This window comes from Odocoileus virginianus, chromosome 8, assembly GCF_023699985.2.
Source record: "Odocoileus virginianus isolate 20LAN1187 ecotype Illinois chromosome 8, Ovbor_1.2, whole genome shotgun sequence".
Taxonomy (NCBI): Eukaryota; Metazoa; Chordata; class Mammalia; order Artiodactyla; family Cervidae; genus Odocoileus; species Odocoileus virginianus.
Window position 1 is genome coordinate 2044652 of NC_069681.1, and position 17817 is coordinate 2062468.

The window sequence follows — 17817 nt, forward strand, 5'->3', positions numbered from 1 at the left end:
TAAGTCACTTCAGTCGTGTCCGACTCTGTGCGATCCCATAGACGGCAGCCCACCAGGTGCCCCCGTCCATGGGATTCTCCAGGGGAGAACACTGGAGTGGGTTGCCATTTCCTTCTCCAATGCATGAAAGTGAAAAGTGAAAGTGAAGTCGCTCAGTCGTGTCCGACTCTTAGTGATCCCATGGACTGCAACCCACCAGGCTCCTCCCTCCAAGGGATTTTCCAGGCAAGAGTACAAGAGTGGGATGCCGTTGCCTTCTCTGGAAATCCTGTACTACCCAGCACTGAAACAGAATGCACATGTACATCATGGAGGAATCGCCCAGTGTAATGCTTAGCAAGAGAAATGGGACACAAAGAGAACATTCTGAACAACCCCAAATTTGTCAAGTTCAAAAATCAGCAAACCTAAGTCTATGGTTATACAGGTCAGATAGTGGTTGCCTTTGGCTGGGGTATCAACCATCAGTGGGCATCAAGAGCCTGCTGGTGACGATAGAAAAATAGTGTCTTGATGTGGGTAGTGGCAAAATTAACTTATGTAAGTACTCACCTAATATAAATGTGAATTGTGTACTTTATTATATGTAAATATGCATGTATTATGCTTTAATTTTAAAAATATGTTATATCTATTTTTTAAAACTTTTGTTTAAAGATCCAGTGATGTGCTTGAATTCTGATTTATATAAGAAGTGTTCCTGAAGGTCAGGTTTCCATTTTGGCTCAGCTGGTAAAGAATCCGCCTGCAATAAGGGAGACCTGGGTTCAATCCCTGGGTTGGGAAGATCCCCTGGAGAAGGGAAAGACAACCCACCCCAATATTGTGGCCTGGAGAATTCCATGGACTGTGTAGTCCTTGGGGTCACAAAGAGTCAGACATGACCGAGCCACTTATAATGTGGTATATTACATTGAATGATTTTTGTGTATTGAATTACTCATGCTTTGAGGGGATAAATCCTACTTGGTCATGGTGTATATTACATTTTTATATGTTGCAGGATTTAGTTTGCTAGTATTTTGTTGGAGATTTTTGCCATCTATATTTATAAGAGATATTGGTCTGTAGTTTTCTTGTGATGTCTTTGTCTGGTTTTGGTATCAGGGTCATACTGCCTTCATAGAACGAGTCAGAAAGGATTCTTGGATCTCTACAGGCAGCATCTGATGGCAGGATGTCTCACAGGAAGTTCTCTCCTCCCAGGCGTTGGTTCCTGGGCTTCCTGCCTCGGAAGTGCAGCAGCCAGCGCCAGGGGAGCGTGACAGGTTTCCCCCAGGATGACTCTTCCAAGCCCGTGTAGCTCGCAGCCTTCCTTGGCTACGAGGCTGGCAAGACCCATGTTGTGAGAAGGGTTGATAGACCAGGGTCCAAACTGCATAGGAAAGAAGTTGTGGAGCCTGTGACCTTAATGGAGACTATGCCCTTTATGCCTGGGGGCACTGTGGGCTGCGTGGAGACACTATGAGGCCTCCAGACCTTTAAGTCCATCTTTGCTGAGCATATCAGCAATGAGTGCAAAAGGTGTTTCTATTAGAACTGGAATTGAACATAAGACAAACACCTTCACCAAAAAGAAGTGACAGGATGTAGACAGCAAGAAGCAGCTGGACAGGAACTTCAGCCCACACCCAGATGTGCCTTCTTCCTCTATGCCTGAAGAAGGCTCACCTAATGGAGAGCCAGGTGAACCGAGGGACTGTGGCCAAAAACATTGGACTGGGCCCATAAGCAACCAGAGCAGCAGGTCCTTGTGAACCAAACGTTTGGGTAGGATGAGATGATTATTGTCATTGGGGTGACCAAGGGCAAACACTACAAAGGGATCGCCAGCCATTGGCATACCAAGAAGCCACCCTGTAAAACCCACCGAGAGTTCCACTGGGCTGCCTGTATTTCGGTGTGACATCTTGCCTGGGTGGCCTTTCTGTGACTTGGGCTGGGCAGGAAGGCTGCCATCACTGTACGGAGATCAACAAGAAGATCTACAAGACTGGCCAGGGCTACCTCATGGGGAATGGCAAAATGATCAAGAACAATGCCTCTACTGGTTACACCCAAAAGCATCAGCCCTTTGGGTGGCTTTGCCCACTGTGGCAAAGTGACCAATGACTTTGTCATGCTCAAAGACTGTTCAGTAGGAACCAGGAAGACAGTACACACCCCGTGCAAGTCTTTGCTGATGCAGACCAAACGGCAGACCCTGGAGAAGATTCACTTCAAGTTTGTTGACACCACCTCAAAATTTGGCCATGCCTGCTTCCAGATTGTGGAAGAGAAGAAAGGGTTCATGGGACCACTTAAGAAGGACTGACTTGCAAAGGAAGAAGAATAGATTGTACAACTGGCAGAATCTCAATGAAGTTAATTTCCAGTGACAACAAAAGAAGAAAGTGTTCCCTCTTCTATTTTTTAGAAGAGTTTGCAAAGGACTGATGTCAATTCTCCTTTAAATGTGTGGTAGAAATCATCAAGATATAATTTCCTTTACACACTTAAATGGTATGGTATTAACACAGTGCTATTTTAGCTTGTATTTCTTTGATAACTAGTAAGGTTAAACATCTTCCCATATGTTTGCTTGTTAATTATCTCTGTTGGTATGTATTGTTTGTTCATATCCTTTGCTCATTTTTATATTGGGGTCTCAATGTTTTTCTTATCAAGTTTAATGAGGCTTTTAGAATAGTTACCCTCAAAACATTATATTTTAATCCAGTAATTTTTCATCATCCAGAAATACTGTATTTTAGCATAGGGAGGATAAGTCAGATTTTAGAAGCACTTCTACTTACAAGAATTTTCTCCTAATTTTATCCTGTTGGCAAATAAACTTTTCTGCATTTAATGGGGTCAGCAGGAGGTCACAAATCTAACTAAAAATGAATTGAGTCTTCTTGATGCCCAGGTCAATTTTAAAGAAAATTATTTTCTTGAATATTTATTTGTTTTCACTGTCAATCCAGGCATACACACACACATATATATATCAGACATACCCAATCCATAAGGTAATATCCTCCTCCCTCTGAGTCCTTGCTGATGGTTCCATTTAGTGAGTCCAACTTGCTGAGTGCCATGCCTACATGCTCAGCTCAACACAACATCTAATTCAACTTCCCCCAACTTTTTTACCCAAGGGAAACATCAAAATGGAAAACAAGCCATTTAACCAGTATGTATCTTGAAAAATTCATTCAGCTTACCATTTTAATGAAAAGCTAATGAAGACGACTTGAGTCTTCTCTAGGGACAAACATTTGATTATTAAGACCAGTTGGCATATGGTCTGCTTAGAGGATTTTAAACTAAAATATCTGGTAATGGTAACCCTATATGCAAAACAGAAAAAGAGACTCAGATATATAGAACAGACTTGTGGACTCTGGGAGAAGGCAAGGGTGGGATGTTTCAAGAGAACAGCATTGAAACATGTATATTATCTAGGGTGAAACAGATCACCAGCCCAGATTGGGTGCATGAGACAGGTGCTCGGGCCTGGTGCACTGGGAAGACCCAGAGGGATCGGGTGGAGAGGGAGGTGGGAGGGGGGACTGGGATGGGGAATACATGTAAATCCATGGCTGATTCATTTCAATGTATGACAAAAACTACTGTAATGATGTAAAGTAATTAGCCTATAAAAAAAATTGACAAAATTAAAAAATTTCTTGCTTGTGAAAAAAATAAATAAATAAATAAATAAAATAAAATATCATTCCCTACAAGCCTATAACAATGCCTGGACAACCCTCATTAGAAAATGTATTATTTGTGATTAAATTTGGAAAAGACTTATTCCATATATGTTTTGTGTGGGTTATGTGTGTGAAGGTGAGTGAAGGCGAGTGGACTGTGGATGTGTGAGTTTAAATGAAAGAAAAGGAAATAAAACACATAGGTTTTTTTTCATTCCATAATTTTTTAAATAAAATTTTACTTTCCTAAACTTCTCACAATTTCGTATTCCACAGAGGCATTTTTGCTAGCATGGAATAAGAACCAAATCACTCAAAGTCAGCCTCAATAAAGCAATTTAAACTACCTAGTATAGATTTTCCCTGGCTCTTTGCACTGTCACTGGAAACAAAACTGCTGTTTATGTTTAGGAATCTCCTAGTCTCTTGTCACTTTAGATGAGTACACACACAGTTATACAATGTTTTCTCATACCAAACCTATAGGAAAAATATACATGTTGACTACATGGAAGGTGTTTTAATCATTCTTGTGTTTTTCATTCTTCTTTGGTCTATTTCTCCTAGTCATAAATTGATCCTATTTTGTACATTTTATTCCTTTAAGAAGTTGTTGTTTAGTCTCTTAAGTCATGTTGGACTCTTTGCCACCATATAGGTTGCATCATGCCAGGCTCCGCTGTCTTTCCTATCTTGCAGAGTTTTCTCAAATCAATGAATCAATGATGTTATCTAACCAGCTCATCCTCTGCCACTCCCTTCTCTTTTTGCGTTTAATCTTTCTCTGCAATACAGTCTTTTCTAATAGGTCAACTCTTTGCATCAGGTGACCAAAGTATTAGAGCTTCAGTATCAGTCCCTCCAATGAGTATTCAGGGTTTATTTCTTTTAGGATTAACTGATTTGATCTCCTTGCAGGCCAAGAGAATCTTAAGAGTCCTCTCCAGAACCACAATACAAAAGCATCAGTTCTTCCAAGCTCAGCTTTCGTTATAGTCCAATTCTCACATCTGTTCATGACTAATGGAAAAAACCACAGCTTTGAGTGTATGAAACATTGTTGGCAAAAGTGATGTCTCTTCTTTTTAATACACTGTCTTGGTTTGTCATAGCTTTTCTTCCAAGGAGCAAGTGTCTTTCAATTTCAAGGCTGCAGTCACTGTCCACAGTGATTTTGGAGCCCAAGAAAATAAAATCTGTCACTGTTTCCACTTTTCCCTCACTTATTTGCCATGAACTGATAGGACTGGATGCCATGAATTGATAGGACTAGATGCCATCATCTTTGTTTTTTGGATGCTGAATTTCAAGCCAGCTTTTTCACTCTCCTCTTAGGTTCCTTTTCACTTTCTGCTGTTAGAGTATTATCATCTGCATATCGGAGGTTATTGATATTTCTCCTGGCAATCTTGATTCCAGCTTGTGCTTCATCCAGCTCGGCATTTCCCATGATGTACTCTGCATATAAGTTAAATAAACAGGTGACAATATACAGCCTTGATGTACTCCTTTCCCAGTTTGTAACAAGTCTGCTGTTCCATGTCCAGTTCTAACTGTTGCTTCTTGACCCACATACAGGTTTCTCAGGAGGCAAGTAAGGTGGTCTGGTATTCCCATCTTTTGAAGAATTTTCCACAGTTTTTTGTGATCCACACAGTGAAAGGCTTTAGTATAGTCAATGAAGCTGAAGTAGCTGTTTTTCTGGAACTCCCTTGCTTTCTCCATGATCCAACACATGTTGGCAATTTGATCTCTGGTTCCTCTGCCTTTTCTAAACCCACCTTGTACATCTGGAAGTTCTCAATTCATGTCCTGCTGAAGCCTCACTTGAAGGATTTTAAACATGACATTGCTAGCATGTGTAATGCAATTTTACAATAGTTTGACCATTCTTTGTTGTTCCCTTTCCTTGGGGTTGGAATGGAAAGTGACCTTTTCCAGTCCTGTGGCCACTGCTGAGTTTTCCAAATTTGCTGAAATGTTGAGTGCAGCACTTGAACAGCGTTATCTTTTAGGAATTTAAACAACTCAGCTGGAATTCCATCACCTCCACTAGCTTTGTTCATAGTAATGCTTCCTGAGGCCTACTTGACTTCATACTCCAGGATGTCTGGTTGTAGGTGAGAGACCACACCATTATGGTTATCTGAGTCTTTGAGACTTTTTATATATAGTCCTTCTGTGTGTTCTTGCCACTTCTTCTTAATCTCTTCTGCTTCTATTAGGTCCTTACCATTTCTGTCCTTTATCGAGCTCATACTTGCATGAAATGTTCCCTTGATGTCTCCAATTTTCTTGATATCTCTAGTCTTTCCCATTCTATTGTTTTGCTCTATTCTGTGCATTATTCATTGAAGAAGGTCTTCTTATCTCTACTTGCTACTCTCTGGAACTCTGCATTCAGTTGGGTATATCTTTCCTTTTCTCCCTTCTGTTTCACTTCTCTTCTTTTCTCAACTATTTGTAAAGCTTTCTCAGACAATCTCTTTGCCTTTTTGCCTTTATTTTTCTTTGGTGTGATTTTGTTCACTGTCTCCTGAACAATGTTACAAACCTCCATCCATAGTTCTTTAGACACTCTGTCTACCAGATCTAATCCCTTGAATCTATTCATCACCTCCACTGCATAATCATAAGTGATTTGATTTAGGTCATAGCTGAATGGCCTTGTGGTTTTCCCTACTTTCTTCAATTGAGCCTGAATTTTCAATAAGGAGCTCATGAGCTCAGCCCCAATCAGCTCCAGTTTTTGCTGACTGTATAGAGCTTCTCCATCTTTGGCTGCAAAGAATATAATCAACCTGATTTCAGTATTGACTATTTGGTGATGGCCATGTATAGAATACTCTTACGTGTTGTTGGAAAAGCATGCTAATTATGACCAGTATGTTCTTTTAGTAAAATTCTGTTAGCCTTTGTCCTGCTTCATTTTGTACTCCAAGCCCAAACATCCTGTTACTTCAGGGATCTTTTGACTCCCTACTTTTGTGTTCCAATGATGAAAAGGACTTTTTTTTTATGCTAGTTCTAAAAGATCTTGTAGATCTTCATAGAATCATTTGACTTCAGCTTCTTTGTCTTTAGTGATTGGAGCATAGACTTGGATTACTGTGATGTTGATTGACTTGGAAACAAACTGACATCATTCTCTTTTGTTGACTCCATTTCTTCTAGGGATTCTTGCCCACAGTAGTATATATACGGGTCATCTAAATTAAATTCACCCATTCCCATCCATTTTAGTTCATTGATTCCTAAGATGTCAATGTTCACTCTTGCCATCTCCTGCTTAACCATGTCCAATTCACCCTGATTCTTGGACCCAACATTCCAGATTCCTATGCAATATTGTTCTTTACAACATCAGACTTTACTTTCACCACCAGACATATCCACAACTGAACACTGTTTCTGCTTTGGCCCAGCCACTTCATTCTTTCTGGAGCTATTCATAATTGCCCTCTGCTTTTCCCCAGTAGCACACTGGATACCTTCCAACCTAGGGAGCTCATCTTCCAGCATCATATCTTTTTGCCTTTTCAAACTGTTCATGGGGTTCTCTCAGCAAGAATACAGGAGTGGTCAGCCACTTCCTCCCCCACAGGACCGTGTTTCATCAGAACTGTTTACTATGACCGAGTCTGTGTTGTGTGGCCCTGCACGACATGGCTCATAGCTTCACTGAGTTATGCAAGTCCCGTTGCCACAACAAGGCTGAGATCCATGAAGGGGACTTTAAGAAATATCCCTACTTATGTTTATGTGTAATTTAATAAAGTATAGGTATCTCTAGAAGCTTAATAGACAATGTATGCCTACATGATCCTTGTAAAATGTACCTAACCTCTCTGGGTCTGTTTTCCCCTCCCTAGTAGGATGACAGCACATTCAAGACTGTTGAGAGATTCTACCAAACCTTTGCTCCAGCCATCTTAGCAGATGTAACAACAATAGAGGCCACTGAACATAAGGCAAATAAAAGGCAGCATGGGATCAAGGAACATCATCAAGGACCAATCCCTGTCCTCTCTGCTGCCCAGATGATTCAAAACCCTTGCCCTTTAACTGAAAAATCACCCTGAGTGAAGGAAAGGAGAAAAGAGACAGAAAGGCCTTGAAGTTATGTAACTATGTTAAACCATGGGTAAGTAAGGAAACACTGGACTGATTGAGTCCGCCATGAATTGCCCAGATTGACTTTTCTACACTAACCTGACATTGTGAGGCTCCTTCTTTGGAGACAAAAAAAAATACCAGAAGCCTATTCTCTTCAATCACAGTTGGATATAGTTTGACAGAGTAGTTGGAAGATTTGGGGAGGAGGGTTAGAGGACTGTTTCTGTAAACTTTCTCCTTATTATATCCTTCATGGATACCCTATCCATTATTAGATCCTATGCACTGACATCAACACTTAGACATAGCTTTCTTTTGAAGTAGACAAAAGTGTGAGTCACTTCTGGTGCTGGAGAAGATTCATGAGAGTCCCTTGGACTGAAAGAAGATCAAATCAGTCAATCTTAAAGGAAATCAACCCTTAATATTAATTGGAAGGACTGATACTGAAGTGGAAGCTCCAATATTTTGGCCACCTGATATGAAGAGCTGACTCATTGGAAAAGACCTTGATGCTGGGAAAGATTGAGGGCAAAAGAAGGGAGTGGCAGAGGATGGGATGGTTAGATAGCATCACCAACTCAATGGACATATATTTCAGCAAGCTCTAGGAGATAGTAGAGAACAGAGGAGCCTTGTGTGCTACAGTCCATGGGGTCCCAGAGTTGGACATGACTTAGCAACTGAAAACAACAACATTGCTGGAAAACTTTTTTCCAACCTCAAGTCAGTCTTTATGTTTAACCTATTGCTAATGGAAATGTTCTACCTAGTCCAGGAAAAATATACCCTTTGCACATCTTACATAATCATCAAATTATGAAAGTATCTACAGTTCTGACTAAGTGTATCAACATTGCCAATAACTGTAACTAGGTCATCAGAACTTGAAATAGCTAACAAGCATTACCACTAGCAAGAGTCCATAGAGCAGAGGTCAAGAGTTAGATTTTCATACAAGTGAAAGGCTTGTGAAGCTTTAACATAGGAAACTGTTTACCAGCTCTTTCCATCCAGTGACGTAGATATGCTTTCTTCATCTCGGGAGCACATACATGCTGATACTGTGAAGCAAGCACTCCCTTCCTGTAGACAACTTTCTTACTGCCATTAGTGATGATGCTTCAGATAGGAGTCACCATCACACCTTCACATTATCTGTTTCTACAGCTGTGAACCCCTCTCAGCACGTCAGGAGAGCAGGAAAGTGAAGAGCAAATGAAAACCTGTAAACAGGTTGGAAACAGAAGCACCCCATTTAACTGAACTGAAAAGTTCTTCCTAAGTTTGTGGCAAACTCACTTGGCAGGAAAGTGTGAACTGATATACAACTGTTTAAAGACTATTTACCCTAGTTAGCATGAATATTCATTCATTTCTCTGCAGAAATAACAATGTGCTTGATTACAGGGCAAAGACCTGTTGGGAACATTATATTATACATCAGCACATTACATAAGTTATATGCATTTGATTATCTTTCTGAAATTCAAAAATTTCTGAATTCTAAAATGCTTGTAGCCTCAAAGGTTTTATGTAAAAAAGAGTGAATGTGTACTCAATTTTCTGATTAGGTTATATAGAATTATTCTAGCCACTTTAATTTCATATGGTAATATACTTGGTCCATATTCCTGATTCTAGTTTCCTCATTTATATCCATGCCATAATATATCTCATCTTAACTGGAGTACTAAGTAGTTTATGATAGCTGAGCACATAACTTGAATATATGTATGATAACAGGTATATAACAGTATACATAATGATACTTTCATTCAACAACCTATTTCTCAGGAGCAAAGTTTAAATCAAGTGTGCGGGCAGTGACAGAAGGACTATCACTGAAAAACCTGGTTTTAAAGAGGCTGTCTTCATGAGGGGAACTCGCAGATCTCTCTTCAAATTGCTGAATATCTTAAAGGAAGGTGATCATCACCCTGGGAATCAATTTATATGTAAGCTGTTTCAAGAGCTTGTATGCGACATCACCAAATACAGAGAGCACTGCAAGAGTTTCTTCTTGAAGATATTGCAAGAAGAGCTTAGGTTTCTATTTTTCAATAATATGTATTCTCTGTATTTGGTTTTGTATAATGAGGGTGATAATAATAGCCACCCCAAAAGTAGTTTTGAGGGTTAAATAACACGTTAAGTGCCAAGCCCAGTGCATTCTACATGGCACCACTGTGAGGTAGAACAGCTAGCATCATTGTCCTCAGTTTTCAGACAGGGTCCAGAAACCGTAGGTGGCTTGTCCAGAGTCGCATGATCAGTACACTAAAAAAGTGACACTTGATCTCATTTTGCCAGCAGCAAGTTCAGTGTTCTTTCCACAACTTCTTACTATCTAAAATAAATGAGGAAGACATGGCAACCCACTCCAATATTCTTGCCTGGAGAATTCCACGGACAGAGGAGCCTGGCAGGCTACAGTCCTTAGCATCACAAAGAGACAGACACAACTGAGGCAACTTAACAAGCACGCATCTTTTATCATAACTTTTGCTAAGTGGAAATAGCTTTATTATTTTTACTGATTTTTTAAACAAAACATGCTCATTGTATAAATAACTGCACAGATTGGATAGATGAAAAGAAAAAAAATACAAAAAAATCACATCATCCAATCACCCAGAAATACCCATGTTTAGTTAGAAGCATCATCTTTAAGACATTTTTCTATGCATAAATACATGTAAACACAATATAACAGGGTTTTCCTGGTGACTCAGTGGTGATGCAGGAGATATGGGTTCGATCCCCGCTCCAGGAGGATCCCACATGCCATGGGCAACGAAGCCCATGCGCCACAGCTACAGAGCCTGTGCCCTAGAACCAGGGAGCCACAGCTCCTGAAGCCCACAAGCCCTGGAGCCCGTGCTCCACAGCAAGAGAAACCACTGAAATGAGAAGCCTGCACACGGCAGTGAGAGAGTAGTCGCTACTCGCCACAACTACAGAAAAGCCCCCCTAGCAATGAAGACACAGCACAGCCAAAAATAAATAAATAAAGTTTAAAAAAATAACCACAGCTTACCAAAAAAAACCCAAACAAGCAATGTAACAACTAAAATAGGATAACACATATCATTTTTATAGTGCATTTTTTGGAAAATAAATTATAGACTTTACATATTAATAAATATAAGTTTTAGCTATAAATTGCAAACAATTTACTAAAGTGCACAAGACTTATGGTTTTGCCACTTAATTTATTTTTAAGACCCACAACTAGTAGAAAAGTCCATCTGGGCAATTCATGGTGGACTCTGTCAGTTCACTGTCTTCTTGGTTACTTATGGCTTGACATAGTCACAGCACTTCGGGACTTTTTTCTCTCTTTCTCAATCATTTCACCCATGGTGATTTTTCAGTTAATGGTCAAGGGCTGTGAATCATCTGGGCAGCAGAAAGAACAAGGTTAGAACCTTAATGATGCTCTTCTGTCTTATGCTGTCTTTTATCTGCCCTTTAGGCAGCAGTTTTCATTCTTGCTATGTTTGGTAAGAGAGCTGGAATCATTCCCTGACAGCTGGCTGTCAGATTGTGTATTCTGCATCCACTTTATTCCAAACACAAGGTTCTCTGCAAGTCTGCCCACCAACCCATCTGCCTTAGTCTGTTCAAACTAAATATACCATAGACTGCATGGTTTAAACAATAGACATTTCTTTTTCACGGAAGTTCTGGAGGCTGGGAAGTCCAAAATCAAGTTGTCCGCAGATTCAGTGTCTGTTAAGAGCTTACTTCTTGGTTTGTAGACAACTGTCTTCTCACTGTGTCCTCACATGGTCGAAGGGGCCAGGGAGCTTTCTGGAGCCTCCTTCATAAGGGCACTAACACCATTTATGAGGGCTCCACCCTCATTACCAAATCACCTCCCGAAAGCCACACCTCCTAACACTGTCACTTTTCAGGGTTAGGATTTCATAGATGAATTTTGAGGGGACACAAGCCCCCACTGTATATCATCTTCTGTGCCCTCTCAGTCGCCTTCCCAATGCCAAACTGAGATTACCCTTGGGACTCCTTGCTGAGACACCTAACACAGTCATTGCTATTCCACTGCCAGGGAACCCCCAAAGATGTTCACATTCTTATGGTCAGAACTCATGAACATGATACTTTACATAGTAAAAGGAACTTCGCAGATGTGATTAAGTTAACGCTCTTGATATAGATTATATCAGATTATCTTGGTAGGCCCAACGTAAACGTTAAGACCCTTATTGAAAAGGGGAGTACAAAGATCAGAACCTGCAAAGGAGATAAAATAAACAGAGAGAGGGAGATGCTGGAAGATGCTACAGTGCTGGCATAGAAATGAGAAAAGGGTTATGAGCGAAGGAAATCTCTGGAAGCTAGAAGAGGCAAGGAATAGATTCTCCCTTAAAGCCTTCAGAAGAAACGTAGATTTCACAACAACCTTGATTTTAACACACTGAGACTGATCTTGTGCTTCTGACCTCTAGAATTATGAGGTAATAAATTGTATTGTTTTAAGTCACCGAGCTTGTGGTAATTTGTTATAGCAGCAATTTGAAACTAATACACATACTGAACATAGAGCTTCTTTAAAGGCTATACCTAGAGAAGTAAAGCATAGGCACCCTCTTCACGGGTACACCTTAATTGAAATTGGGTTCCTATTCTCCCACTCACCCCGCTGTCAACGCTTGGCAACACAAATGCAGAGAATTATATTCCTTTTCAGAGAACACTGATAGCAGCCAAGTTTGTTGCTCTGCTCTCTCTCTCTCTGAAAAATAAAGCTGCTTTTTGCCCAGAAAGGAGAAAAACTCACTAAACAGTTACTCTTCCAAATCTATCACTTGTTTTAACACTTTAAGACTTTGACTTCTACTATGAACAACCAAACTTTTCAAACTAAACATCTTTCTCTCACAAAGTCCAGCTCTTTAAAGCCTAAGCTTTTTAAATTTGTTTAAATTTCATTCACATACATATGCATTAAGTTTAATTTGGTGTTTTCTTGAGCCAATAAATGCATTGATTCAGTGACAGGTGGAGAGAGAACCTGGGTTAATATCACCACAATTTATCTCTGTTCATATAAACCTCCATCAACAGTTATTATTGAAGAACAGTTGATTTATAATGTTGTATTAATTACTACTGTTCAGCAAAGTGATTGAATTATATATATATAATATATATTTTTTTAAATATTATTTTTCATTATGGTTTATCATAGGATACTGAATATAGTTTGCTTGTTATGCACTATGAATTTGATATTTATCCATTTTAATATATAAAAGCTTATATCTGCTGACCCCAACTTTCCACTCCATCCCTCCCCCAAACCCTTCCTGCTTGGCAGTCACCAGTGTGTTCTCTATGTCTGTGATTCTGTTCCTGTTAACAAACGTAGGTTCATTTGTGTCATATTTTAGATGAAACATATAAGCGGTATCATATGGTATTTCTCTTTCTGCTTATTAACATAATATCTAATTGCACCCTTGTTGCTGCAAATAGCATTATTCTGTTCCATTGTATATGTATACAATGTACAATTCATCCATTCATCTGTCATCCACCAATATCTTTAATGATTAAAAAATATTCTACTATATGGTGACTCCAGAATATATTTACCTAATTCCCTTTTGATGGACATTTTGATTGCCAAGTTTTTGCTAATATAGTATGGACATGGAGTGGAAGGGGAGGGTGGGACAGATTGGGAAGTTAGCACTACCAGGCATAAAATAGATAGCTAGGGGGAACTTAGCTATAAAGAACAGGAAGCTCAGCTCAGTGCTCTGTGATGACCTAGAGGGGTGGGAATGGGGGTGGAGTGGGAAGGAGGTCAAAGAGGAAGGGGATATATGTATACATAGAGCTGATTCATTTTGTTGTTCCAGAAACTAACACAACATTGTAAAGCAATTATATGCCAATGAAAAATAAACACTGACATGATTCTAAGTTAAAAAAATGCAGAAATGAATTTTGATCAGTTGTGACATCATTTCTTTAAAAAACAAAATCCTTAAGAAGAGATTTTCTAGTTCAAAGTATATGCACATTTTACACTTGGAAACTTGTTACCAAATTGATTTTCTCTTATGCTGGAAGTAAAAATGAATTGTCCTTTTTGTTTTACCAGTTTTTCTTTTGTGTATAGTCCAGTGTATGAGAGTCCCCTTTATCCACACTCTGTCCAATCAGAGGAGTTAGCAATTTTTCTTTATCCACAATGGATCAACAATAATATCGAATTGGTATTTTACTTTGTAGGTCTTTGACTATTGGATTAAATGTTTACTGGTCATTTTTAAGGGCTTCCTGGGTAGCTCAAACTGTAAAGAATCTGCTTGCAATGCAGGAGGCCCGGGTTCAATCCCTGGGTTGGGAAGATCCCCTGGAGGAGGGCATGGCAACCCATTTCAGTATTCTTGCCTGGAGAATCCCATGGACAGAGAAGTCTGGCAGGCTACAGTCCATGGGATGGCAAAGACCTTCTCTAGATTCATCAGTCATATCCTCAGTCCATTTTTTTTTTCACATTGCCTTCTTCATATAAGCTTTTTCATGCCATCACAACATTTTTCCCTATGCTTGTCACTTATCTTTTTTCTTTTATTTAATTTTATGGTTTCTCTGCCTCCATTAGATTGTCAAGTGTGTCAATCATTTTTTTAAGTGTTCTGATTTAGCTAGCACTCCTGCCTTTAATTTTAGTACTGTTGATGTTTTGCAGAATGTGATATCTGAATGTTTGGATTAAGCAGGAACATTTCAAAATAAAACCTTCTACTTTTCTCACCTGAAGTATTTATTTATTTAATTGATATGGTTGCATTTAGGTCTCCAATCTTACTATTATTTTCTTTCTTTTTAGCATACAATTTTATATTAGTGTTACTGCAATATTTTGTGATTTGATATCTTCATGTATTTATAAAATGATCCCCACATTACTGTCCAGTTACCATGTTACACTTGGAAACTTGTTACCAAGTGTAACAAGTTACTGTCTGGTTACCATTATAATACAGTTATTGCAATATTGTTGACTATATTCCCTATGCTATATATTGTATCCTCGTGATTTATTTATTTTATAGTTGAAAGTTTGTCCCTGTTAATATCCTTCATCTATTTCACTCAACCCTTTACCCTCCTCCCCTCTGGCAGTTTGCTCCCTAATCTGTGAGTCTGGTTCTGTTTTGATTTGTGTGTTCACTTGTTTTGCTTTTTAGATTCCACATAGAAGTGAAATCATACGGTATTTGTCTTAGTCTGACATCACACTTAGAATAATATCCTCTACGTCCACCCATGTTGTTGCAAATGACAAGACTTCATTCTTTTTTATGCTGAGTGAAATTATATATAATGGAATATTATTTATTTATTATATATAGCTCCACATATATGATGGAATGTTGCATATATATATATGGTTGCAGATGATATGATACGATATATATAAAATCCTAAAAACAACCCCAAAAAGTATTAGAACTAATAAATAAATTCAGCCAAGTATCAGGATAGAAAATTACATACAGAAATCTGTTGCATTTCTACACATTAACAATGAATTATCAGAATGAAAAATTAAGAAAACAATCCTATTTGTAATTGCATAAATATAATAAAATACCCAAGGATAAATCTAAACAAGGGGGTAAAACCTTATACTTAGAAAACCGTAAGATACCTGAAACAAGAAATTGAAAACAGCACAAATGGAAAGGCATAATGTGTTCATGGGCTGAAAGAATGAATTTTGTTAAAATGACCATACTCCCCAAAGCAATCTATAGATTTGATCAATATCTCTTAACTAATTGTTCGTGGGTATGTACTTAATTTTCATTCTGTTACTCATGGTACACAGGCTTCTCTTGTTGCAGAGCACAGGCTCTAGGGGCCGTGGGTTTCAGAAGTTGTGGAGTGTGGACTCAGCAACTGCGGCACACAGGCTTAGTTGCCCTGAGGCGTGTGCAGTTTTCCTGGACCAGGGATCGAACTCGTGTCACCTACACTGGCAGGTTAATTCCCAATCACTGTGCCACCAGGGAAGTCCAGTTTCCTAAGTCTGAACACATTGGAACAGCCTTGCATTTTTACTCTCTACTTTCCTATGTTTGATAGTGAAGTCTCTCAGTCGTGTCCGACACTTTGTGACCCCATGGACTGTAGCATAGCAGGCTCCTCAGTCCATGGAATTTTCCAGGCAAGAGTACTGGAGTGGGTTGCCATTTCCTTCTCCAGGGGATCTTCCCAACCCAGGGAGTGAACCCGGGTCTCCCACAATGCAGGTAGACGCTTTACCGTCTAAGCCACCAGGGAAGCCTCCCTATGTTTAATGTTGTTTTATTTTATATTACTGGTTTGTGTATCCCTTAACTACTTATTGTGGGTGTAGATGATTTTGCTATTAATACTTTGTCTTTTAACTTTCCTACTAGCTTAATAAATGATTGGTCTACCACCTTTGCTATATGTTTGCCTTTACCAATGAGATTATTTTTCTTCATAATTTACATATTTCTCATTGCAGTCTTTTGTGCTTAGAGAAGTTCCTTTAACCCTGTCAATCCAGTTTAATGGGGCTGAATTCTTTTGTTTGTCTGTAAAATTCTCTCTCTTCCTTCAGATCAGAATGATAGACTTGCTGCATACAGCATTCTTGTTACAGTTTTTTTGCTTGTTTTTCTTTCATCTCTTTGAACATATTTTGCCACTCTCTTCTTGCCTACAAAGTTTCTGCTGAAAAGTTAGCTGATAGCTTTATGGGATTTCCACTGTACCAAAATAGTGCTTTCCCCTGCTCCTTTTAAGATTCTCTCTTGATCTTTAACTTTTGCCATTTTAATTAGAAAGTATCTTGGTGTGGGCCTCTTTGGGTTTGCCTTGTTTGGGACTCTCTGTGCTTCTTGGTCCTGGATGCCTCTTTCTTTTCCCAAGTTAGAAAATTTTCAGCTATTATTTCTTCAAATAGAGTCTCAGACCCTTTCTCTTTCTTTTCGCTTTCTGGGGTCCTGTAATGTGAATGCTAGTATGCTTGACGTTGCTCCAGAAGTCTCCTGAACTAGCCTCAATTTAAAAACATTTTTTTTCTTTTCCTGTTCAACTTTGGTTATTTCCACCACTCTGTGCTCTAGTTCACTGATCCATTCCTTTGTATTATCTAATCTGCTGTTGATTTCTTCTAGTGTGTTTTTTTACTTCAGTTATTGCAGTCTTTCAATCTAGTTCTTTATGTTTTGAAACTCTTTGCAAACTTTTCACTGTGTTTATCCATTCTTCTCCTTAGTTTATTAAGCATCTTTATAATCATTCAATTAAACCCTTTATCAGGTAGTTTGCATAGCTCCACTTTGCTTAGTGTTTTTTCTGGGGTTTTTATCTTATCCCTTAATCTGGGACATAGTCCTCTGTCACCTCACTTTGACTAATTTTCTGTGTTTAATTTTAAGTGTCAGGTAGGCTAGTTGTGTGTCCCCGTTTGGAGCAGTGGGCCGCAGCTGCCTCCTCGCCTCTGGCCATCGGGTGTATGTGCTCCAGGATTATCTCCTATGTGAGCTGCGTGGGCATCTCTGTTGTGGCGGGCCTGGCCACTGTGGGTGTGCTAGTAGGCAGGGCTGGCCTATGGCGCAGGAGACCGCTAGGCCCTGCCTCGTGTGCTGGCTGCCGACCCGCTGCTACGTGATGGGATCTACCTGTGGGACCAGGGGGACCCCGAAGCTGGCGTCAGCCTGCTGGTGGTAGGTGGGGTCAGGTCCACGGGCAGTCCATGCTGGTGGGCAGGTAGCCCCCTGTGTCAATGGGCTAAAAGGGGGATTTCAAAATGCCACTTGTATACAGAGCATCAATATCTTCTTTGTAGAGCAAGCTTCCGAACAAGGCAGCCCCCAGCATTTACGTCCTGTGGGGAATCCTAGTTGTCTCCTGCCTCTCCAGGAGGCTCTCAAGATCTGCAAGTGGCCCTGACCCAGAATCCTTTCCAATTCCTGCT

General features: G+C 39.6%; 1 pseudogene; it reads left to right on the forward strand.

Annotated features, from left to right (window-relative positions):
- Positions 1–1177: 1177 nt before the first annotated feature.
- Positions 1178–2335, forward strand: LOC110137534 (large ribosomal subunit protein uL3-like; annotated as a pseudogene).
- Positions 2336–17817: the final 15482 nt, after the last annotated feature.